The 10,743-nt window shown below is 36.2% G+C and overlaps 1 long non-coding RNA gene across 3 annotated transcripts in view; it reads left to right on the forward strand.

The window, feature by feature from the left end:
- The window catches only part of LOC126944273 (uncharacterized), a 44,438-nt gene extending 37,288 nt beyond the window's left edge, over positions 1–7,150 (forward strand). For all 3 annotated transcript variants that reach the window (XR_007721993.1, XR_007721992.1, XR_007721994.1), the window contains 2 exons: positions 2,039–2,195; positions 3,279–7,150. This is a non-coding gene — a long non-coding RNA (uncharacterized LOC126944273). The remainder of the gene's footprint in view (positions 1–2,038; positions 2,196–3,278) is intronic.
- The last annotated feature ends 3,593 nt before the right edge of the window (positions 7,151–10,743 follow it).

Here is a 10,743-nt window from a genome sequence, read left to right on the forward strand (position 1 = left end):
ATCTTTTAACTTTGTTCTTCCTTTTCAAATTTTTGTAGCTGTTCCAGGTTCTTTATTTCTTCATGAGTCTGCTGGGATTTTGACTGAGATTACATTGACTGAGATCAATTTTTTTTAAAATGCTATCTTGACAATATTCCATCTTCCAATCCACAAACATTGCATATATATCTTTCTGTTTATTTAAATCTTCTTCAGTAAAAGCCATTGTAAGATTTTTTTCAATGTAGTATTATATAACAAAAATATTCTGATTTTAAAAATCAGATTTCATTTTATCTCAGAACATAAGAAGAGGTAACAAAAAGATATAAACCTGTTTGTAACGTTCCACATTTACAGCTTCCAACTGACTGAGGTGCACCACATTTGTTCCCACTAAAATTCTCAATTCTTGTCTTTCTCGTTCTCTTTTTTCTCTATCTCGGCTATGTCCCTGATGCTGCATTCGCACCCAGAGCTTGTTCATTTCTGCAAAGTTAAGCAGTACAAACTCCATGGAATCACTGATATCGCCAGTTGTTTCTTCGCTGGAAAGAAACAGAAAAGTCTTTACACAGTATTTACAGAACCAACTTACTATATCCCTCTCCTTTGTGCATTTCCTACTTATCTCTGTAGTACACCAATGCTTTATAAAAAACCACTTTCAACTTCACGGGCTTAGTGTTAAATTTCAAAGTGAACAGACTCTAGGGAAAAAAGTACCTGGAGAGGACAGTATAAATTTAAAGGACGAATTACTTTCCCCAACTCCCTATCCTGGGCCAACTGGACTTGCTCTTGTAGCAGTTTCCTTAATTCAAAAAGGCTAGAAGGATGGGCATGGTGGCTCATGTCTGTAATCCCAATGCTTTGGGAGGCCAAGGCAGGAAGATCACTTTAGGCCGGGAGTTTAAAATGGCCTGGGCAACATAATGAGACCCCATCCCTACAAACCAAAAGCAAAAACAAAAGGCTAAAAAAATTAAACCTTAGGATGTACTGCTAACTGCATCATTTTACTGTTGAATAATTTGTTTTTAATTGGAATGTAAGCTTTGTGAGGGAAGAGACTATGGATTTCCCGCTTTATTTTTCCACATCTCCTAGGATGGAGACGTCAGTAGCTTCCAAACATTTTTATTGATTGCCTAATTAAATGCTCAAAATGGACAGTCAAAATGTAATACAGGAAATAACTTCATCAATTTCTCTACATAGTTAAATTTTTTATCTTTTCTGTACTGTTTAAAAAAATTAATGCAGATATATTAAAAACCATTGAATTGTACATCTTAGGAATAAATGAAAATATTAAGAAGAAAAAACCAAAATCTGTTGGGGCAAACTGAAAAAGGATTAAAAATCAAAGAAAATAAATGAATAAACTCTTTTAAAAAGGAATGAAGTTCTTTAATTTGGGGACCCGTCATGAAAACAGCTCACCCACTGAGGACCACAATTGGCTGACCACCTGCCCCTGCTGTGGGATTAAAGAACAGTAGACTTTGATGCTAGAATACTGATTACACAAGAGACAGGAGTATCTCTGAATGGCTTTTATTTTTTCTTTTCTGGAGTTAATAGCTAACTTGTAACAGATAATTCAAATCACTTATATTCCAAGGTAACTAGCAGTCTATAAATTATAAAAACTGATAGACATTAAAGGAATAATTATGAAATCCAGCTGGCTCACAATTATATCATTACAAACTCAATTTCCAAATATAACCCCCTTCCAAAAGTTGTATTTTCAAAGAATATTTAATGTAGTGGAAAAATGCTCAATTACATTACATTAAAAAGCAGATCCTAATAATCCAAAGATAAAATTGGCATGAGTACAATTTAGATCATACCACATATACTGAGGAGTTCTATATTACAAAGGAAATCTGTATACAAATGCTACCTAAATGCTGACTGGGTGGAAGAATTATTCATACTTTATTTCTGTACATGTTTCCACACTTTTATATATTCTATAATGAAATAAATATTGCAAAAAAATCAAGAAAGAAAATCACTTACTCTGTTGGCTCTCCTTCATCAGGGAAGATATTTCTGGTACACTGAAGAAGGTAATTTGGAAGAATCAGACCCCTCAAGGGATGCTGCACACCATGGCACATTTCTACCCAATCTTTCAAAATGTCCTTCCTGGACTGAGGAAATGACTTGACATATACAACTCCACCTGTGACCAAAAGGTAACTATGAGAAGTATGAAGAAATGCTGATTAGAAATAAAATATTCAAATTAAGAATTTGATTATTTCCAAACACATTGAAGAAAACATTAAATAAGACAGGAACCATGTTGTTTTCTCCTGCATGATAAGGAAAATATGTGATTTAAAAGATAACCACTGACTGACCTCTATAAAAACTATATACATACACACATGCACACACACACACAGACATATACTGTATATATGCAAGATAGATATTACCTTTAAACATATTAGGAAGAGAATAATTGTCGTATTAATTTTTCTAACAGTCAGGACGTTAAACAAAATAGCAAGCACGTCCATTTTTCTATTTCCAAAATTCCTCAAATATCTCCAAAAACGTAAATCTAGTTACTCTAAAACATATAAGAGAGTACCTACCAAAATGTTGGTCCTAATTTGTTAAGAAATTACCCTTAAAACATTTTTTAAACTGATAATCATAAAGGACATAACATAAAGTGGGAAGTACAGACACAAAAGTCCTCAGATTTGTAATTACTCACAGGCTTGGGATAAGGTTTCCAGCATATTCTACAAGTTCACAGAGATCTGCCACTTTCCTTCCTTTAGCAAACTCATCTGTCAGGCAGACCTCCAAGTAGCGCAGTTCATCAGAAATGGTCATATCTTTTAATTATGATTAAGGACTAAAAATAAAGATAAGTCAACCTAAGCAAAACTTTGAAACTTGTTGGAGTCATTATTAACTATTGGGCAGATATCTTAAGTTTTAGTCCTTTAAGAGAGTATTCAAGTGAAGACAGAATTTTAGCTAGACTTTTCTTACTTTAAGTATTTTAAAGCATGTGTGGTGAAACAAAGCAATAAATACAATGGTTACCTGTCAGACTGTGAATAGGTTTTGAAATGGCAAATGGTTAAATTCCTGTCCATTTGAGGCTGCTGCGTAACAACATCTAAGTATTAAAGAACCAACTGCGTCATAGCCTGAATATCCTCACGAAGGGTCTGAAAATTGAGATGCACCAACAACACACTTAAAGACGCTGAAGCATAGGAAAGGAGTACTCTCAAAGTGTTTTTCTCACTTAGCACATCTGCGTGGAGGAGTGCCATGTGACTCAGATAAAGAAGAATAAGATAACTCCAGACAAACTTCATACAGAACAAACAAAATTAGCCTTATCAAGAAAAAGGTATGGTCCAAATGTTTGCTCTTCAACATTCAAAAGATACAAAGTTGATAGTAGCTCTTTGGTGATAACAGAGAAGTCCAGAGTTCACCAAGCACATTAGAAGCATGTTTCAGAGCATCCATAAGCTTGTTTTTGTCCTACAGAAATACCAAGAGAATAGATGATAATGCTTAATTTAAATAAACATTTATCATGGTTGTACAAACTCTTTACATCAAGGACTTGTTACATAGTTTTAAAAGTATACAGCACTTACATGATTTTAACCACATTAAAAAAAAAATCAACTTTAGATCATTTCACCTTGCCGTCTCTACTAAAAAGAAAAAGATCCATGACTCTTAGTAAGACTTACATAGCTAGGACTGCAAGCTTTTTAATACAAGGCTCATCTGTTCAGCCTATAGAGACTAGTAAACTAGCTCCTTTCATCACATTTTACCTGCAATCAAGAGAACTGGCATACTGATTCAGGTGAGGCAAGATACTATCCTGACATGGCTTTGTCATGGGGTAAAGACTCTTCAGAGCTGTCTGAAATGACTATCCATGTAAGTTTGCTTTCCTCTTGCATTTTTCAAACCTTCACAATGCCCGTATGTTCCACTTAACTCAGAAATGCAAGCAATTCAGTGAGACAGAGGAAACACTATCCATATACAGGAAGAGAAAGAAGCAAGCAATAGCAAACCCATCTTCTCCATTCCAAGACATTTATTTTTCATTCCCAATTTGTTGGGAATGAAACCAATAAAAGACACCAGAGCATATCATTATGGTTTAGAAAACATAGGAAGACATTTTACAAAGATAAGACAGCATCATCTTCATCACAGTAATTTATAGCTTAAAGTACCAACCAATTTGGCTCAATTCCTTACATTTTAATCCAGAGAATCTACAGTATCTACACAGATTATCACTTACTTTATCCTTTAGAATATGAAAATATATAAATAAGTTTTAAGTATAATTTTTAAGCTAGCTTCTACAATAAAAATATCTATTCAGGAAAGAAAGTTTTCAAGATATTTAGAAAAAAGCTGAATAATTCAATTGCAAAGCATTTAAATCCATTCATTCAACAAATATTTACAGAGTACCTATTATATGCTAAGTACTCCTCAGGTCTGAGCTATAGAACCAAGGAGGCTAGTAATTCTGGTCAGACACTGGTGTGGTAATATTACAGTAATGCGTAAATAAAAGGAAGGGTCTCTTGCTCTTATGAGCATGTATTCTAGTAGGGAAGACAGACAATCCCAAACCATAAATATACATGTGAGTAAACAGGGCTCTTTGTTGAAATTGTTCCACACAGTGCTTGAGGGACATGAGACTGAAGATACACACTGGTGGACAGTGAAGATTAGATTTACCAGAAATAGTGGTGCCACCTAACTCTAGAAAACACTGCACATGCTTCCTTAGGAACACACGAACTGCAACCGTGCCTCCCACATTTCCATTCTTACCAGGCATCACTTCATTTGGAATGACTGGACCTTCACAGCCTGTATGGCTTCATCCAAGAGCTTCTCCGGCTTATCCTGAGGGGACTGCTGCATTGTAGGCTGAAAAAATAAAAAATGCCACTGACGTCTCAAGCACATTCTTGTAGCAAATATGTTATTTCTATAGTTCTAGCCATAGTCCTTCTCCAAGACTGTCACAGAAGGATCAATCCAGCTCTATACCTCAGACCCATTTACCAATTATTAACAGCTGCTGCACGCAGAGCCTTGCCCCACCACTGAAGTTAACAGAGTAAGACTGACAAAGGAGAACAGTATGTGTACAAAGAATTGCCTCTCTCTCAGAAACGGACTCAACATTGTTGTAGTAGGCTGGCATCAAAGAAATTTGCAGTGGTAGTTCATGGCTGTGTTCTGCTAATACACTCTGAATCCAGCCCAGACAAAGCCATCTGACCAATCGAAATCTTGTGATAGGTATAGCCGAAACCAGTCTCTAAAGCCTCTCTTTTCCCCTAGACTACTTATCATCTGCATTTCAATCTATTCTTAGACAAACTAAGGAACTAGTTTATGAGATCACTGACCATTAATATGTACTATTTACTATGACATTTACATCCTCATTACTGTAATTTATTCCCAAGTAAAGATCTTTTACTTTAGAGAGTCATTGTGTGTTTGTTGTTTAGGTTTACACATATGGTGTCGTAAATGGGACCTGAAAAATTTGCTATGGGAAGGAATTGGTGATTCTCGGAGCACGTATGCAGTCCTCACTTTGCACCGCTGAGTGCTCTGCTCCTGTAAGTCACCATTTCTGCCCTGGTGAGTCTTCCCTCAGGTTAAGGATCTGTTACTTTGATACAGGATTTTTGACATTGTTGGGATCTGGTTTGAACAAGGCTACTTTAATAAAAGGCCGTCTATCCCTCCTAGCATAATAAAAGGGCTTTTGTCTATTCTGGTAAGTCCTTTCTGCTGTCAAGATAAATATCTTTCTGGATTGAGCACTCTCGTTTTGTGCCAGACTTACCTTCTGTCTGTGAAGCATTTATTTTCTGGTTTGCACGCCTAGTTTAATAGTTTGCTTGATTTACATATTTTTGTGAACATTTTAATCCTGGTTTCCTGTGAATTGGTTTGACTTTTTCCCCTTGCTTGTTTCAAAAAAATGGCACTAGTAAAGTAGTTGCCACTATTGAAAACACTAGTCTAAACTCCTGGTATTTTCTTACAAGATTTATAGGATTTTCTTTGCTCTCTAGCTATTAATAAGAAACAGAATGTGATTCTCAATCATTAAGGCATAGAAGGTTTTTCTGAATTCCTGATGATTACATATTATGATGCATTCTTTGGCACTTTTTAAAATTAATAGGCAAAATTACATCAGAAAAAAATGTAGGTCTAAATGGTCGTTATTTTTAAAACTCACAACTATACAACTATAGAGTTAACATATGGAGTCCTCTAGGTTGTCTGTCTCTCTAATGTTTCCTGCCGGCTCTGTATCTGTTTACTTTTCTACTGAGATAAAACTCACTGCATATGGTATTCCAACCAAGATTTTTTTAAACTTTATTTCCATGTTTATTACATGTTTACAACTTGATGTTAAGTACATATTAGAATAGACTTAACACACAACTTGGGAGAAAAGCTGACATTCTCCACTGAATGGGTTGAAAAGGAATGTAAAACTACAAAATACTTAAGTGTGAGTTTCAAATTATAGCAAACAGAACAATGAATACCTTGTCATTTTTTAAATTTTCCAACATTAATTTCATTATAAAAATTGATAATTTAAGAAGGGAAAATAAGGGATACTCACAAAAGCCATTTTACTTTAGTTATAGGGCACAAATAAGAGTCTTAACACAGAAATCCTACCTCCAATTTAAAATGTAAATACTTGATGATATAATGAATCAAGGAGGATTAATTAATGTGAATTGAAAATCTAATGACTTAAATCCATAAATGCCATTTGTTTTTGTCTGAAAGAGTTAGGCTGATTTAAGGGTGACACACAGCAGAGTTCTATTTGACATTCGTGTTAACCATTTGGTGCTCAGAATGAAGATGGCCAAATACCAAGTGCTTAGTGACAGAAAGTCAGAATTAATCCGTTCCAAGTGACTGAGAGCCAGTAGAATTAATCTCCATCTCCTGATTTATGGTGAACAAATGGATAGCTTTTTTCACTGCAAGTTTCAAAATGAAACTCTGTTCTGCAGCTGGTGAAATTCACAGAACATAGAGAATACTGTCTGTAGTATAATTTCAATGTTTAAATGGTTTAAATACAAAATTATGGGTGATTATCAAAACTATTATTGGTAATAGTTTATTTTGATTCTGTACACACCCCTTAGCACATTTTGTGAAGAAATGTGTTTTTTAAAATACTACTTATGTTTACTCAAATACATTAAAAATCATTTTAAAATTATTTTCTACCATGGATTGCAGAAGACTCTTACTAAAAGTGAATAACGCTTATTGTTCTCACTGTTTATAGAGAATAGAGAATCATCTGAAAAACATATTCTTTCTAATACCACTTAGAAAAAACATTTAATGAAGATAACTCACTTCTAATTACATTATTCTAGCGATAAAACATTTCTTCATGTAGCTATTTGCAACACATGATTTATGGGTTTTCAATTTTTAAATTTCTCATTTAATGTCATGTTAAAACGTTTCTAAATCAGTGTTCCAGTATCAGATGCTTAAATGAGAAAAAAAGGACAAAAGAGAAAATTCCGTATCAATTATTTAGCCTCCTCCCTTCCCTAGAAAACATTTCCCTTTAAATGCAAGGCACACTCCATTTCTTAGAACAGAGATCAGGAAAATTTTGTGTGATTGTTTGTAAAGGGCCAGATAATAAACATTTTGGTCTTTGTGAATCTCATTCGGCTTCTATTGCAGCTGTTTACCTTTGGCTGGTGTAGTGGGAAAGCAGCTGTAGACAGACTGCACTTATTAAAAAAAAAAAAAATCCAAATTTGACCTTCGGGCCAACTGCTGCCTCAGAAGAACAGATCTGCATATATAAAAGAATCATTTGAAAGAAACTGGTCTCTAGTCAGATGCGATGTCTGATTCAGATTCAGAATCTAGTAGCTAATCACTCTAGAACATTTTGATGTCAAGCACTTTGAATTTAGCCAATTTTCTGTTTTAGTTAAGATTCTTCTATTGAAACACATGTCATGCTTTTCAGTGGAGATAATTTATCTTTATTTAAGAATGTGCTTAGGTATTATTTATTGAGGGGATTCTGTTTAAAATTAATAAATAGTGTCCATACAATTTAATATCCAATTTAATTTTTAAAGATAATAAAAATATAATAGAATCAAAACATTTAAAATAAGTACACTCAGTACCCACTCTGATAATTTAAGTCACACCAACTATAGAATATGAAAAATAGGCCGGGCGCGGTGGCTCACGCCTGTAATCCCAGCACTTTGGGAGGCCGAGGTGGGCGGATCACGAGGTCAGGAGATTGAGACCATCCTGGCTAAGACGGTGAAACCCTGTCTCTACTAAAAATACAAAAAATTAGCTGGGCGTGGTGGCGAGTGCCTGTAATCCCAGCTTCTCAGGAGGCTGAGGCAGGAGAATGGTGTGAACCCAGGAGGCGGAGCTTGCAGTGAGCCGAGATCACGCCACTGCACTGCAGCCTGGGTGAGAGCGAGACTCCGTCTCAAAAAATAAAAAAATAAAAAAAGGAGGCCGGGCGCGGTGGCTCACGCCTGTAATCCCAGCACTTTGGGAGGCCGAGGCGGGCGGATCACAAGGTCAGGAGATTGAGACCACGGTGAAACCCCGTCTCTACTAAAAATACAAAAAATTAGCCGGGCGCGGTTGTGGGCGCCTGTAGTCCCAGCTACTCGGGAGGCTGAGGCAGGAGAATGGCGTGAACCCGGGAGGCGGAGCTTGCAGTGAGCCGAGATCGCGCCACTGCACTCCAGCCTGGGCGACAGAGCGAGACTCCATCTCAAAAAAAAAATAAAAATAAAAATAAAAAAAATAAAAAAAGGAATATGAAAAATGAATTCAGAAGTGTAATTAAAGTACACTACTTCCACTTTTGTCAGTATTTTACATTTATGTATATATTCTATAGTGGAAGCAGAAATTCTCTCTAAACACATTATCTCCTAAAAATCTTGAGGTGCCTATTAGAGCCACAGGCAATCTCTGACATACAAAATTGCAGTACAGGCCTTTCAAACTTGGCATTTCACTGATACAATACAACGACCAAGATATTTAATCACTGTAAAGTGCCTAGACATTCCAGTAAGAATCATTATTTTCTTTAATGTGGCATGATTAATATGTATTCCACAAGGGCCACTGCTGTTAGTAATTCTATAGGGTATGTCCTGATATAATTTTCAAATTGTACAATAACATAAACAACTTTGTTAAGGCCATGTTTTATTTGCTGATTAATGGACAAAAGGCAATGTAATTTATTTTCAACTATTTTCTTGAAAGTCTGTGCTCATAAAAATCATGAAATGTTGGAAGGACAGTTAAATTACTAAAACTTTAAATATATCTTACACAATCTTGTTTGTACAAAAATACAAGTTAAATATAAACAAAGCAATCATGAAAATTTTATGCAAATCTGTTTTATGTGAAACAGTTAAATATAAAAGTTATATATGTCAGTTATATATAAAAGTTTCTCAGTTCTGTTATTTGTGAAAAGATCAATACCAGATTGAATGACTATCTATTGGCAAAGGGCCCTAAAAAGCTTACTTTAGCACTAATCTTTTACATGGTTAAGGGCATTTCCTAATTTGAGATCACCTAAACATTGGGGAAAAAAATGAAAGGGCAGTATGTCCATAAACCAACAGATAATTTGGCTGGAGTGTATCATAAAACACAAAGAAACCCCACACATCTGTACAATAAACATGTATTACACACACACACACGCAACACGCACCCAGTCATAAAACAAAGCCTAATGAGATGCTGCTTCCAGTTCCGTATTCACCTGTGCATTTTTTTTTTCATCAGTTGAGTAGCCTTTTGTCACCTTGCCATTCTTGAAGACAGTGTGGAGATCATGACCATATTCCTCACGGTCTCCTTTTCTTTCCTCCAGTGTAGCAAAATTCTCTGCTGGCATCCTATGTAAAGATAACTGTCCCTTTGGGACTTTTGTTGGAATTCCACTCACAGGAGCCTCAGGCTGTATCTACCTGGCCAAGTTCACCTCGATGGTGGAGGCAACCAGGCCTGCCTTGGGAACCCAGGGACCTTAGCCTCAGTCTCTTCATATTTAGAAAAGGACTTTTCATATTTTGAAAAAACTGAACACAAGGAGACAGCAGCCCTTAGTGATGAATGAGGGCTGGAGCAGGTTTGGGGTGCAGCAGCTGTGTGCCAGGTGGGCGTGGGCAGGAACCTCTCAGACTCAGTTTCCTCATCCCTGAGTAACAACAAAAACAGTAACAATAAAAGTGTTGACATTTACAAGGTGTTCAAAAGATTATAGAATATTATGTGTAGAAATCAGCTGCACCATCCCTGATAAAGTCAGAACCCAAGAAATTCCAGCTCCTACTTCTTCCATCATCATCTCTAGGAAGTAAGGTTATGAGAGTTTTACTGAGCAACACTTTTTCCTCATTTCTCTTAGCAACATCACTAGTAACTTTTAAACACCAGCAAGCCAAATGTCCGATGCAAATGAAATCCTGCCCTTAAAGAACCATGGCTGGGTAGATGGGCCCAGGTGTGGGCTCCATGATGGTCAGCGGAGGGCAGGAGGCTGGATGGCCCTGGGCACTCTGCCCGGTGGGAAATTGAGCCCTCTCCTCCCAGAGACTCAGA

Source organism: Macaca thibetana, chromosome 20, assembly GCF_024542745.1.
Source record: "Macaca thibetana thibetana isolate TM-01 chromosome 20, ASM2454274v1, whole genome shotgun sequence".
NCBI lineage: Eukaryota > Metazoa > Chordata > Mammalia > Primates > Cercopithecidae > Macaca > Macaca thibetana.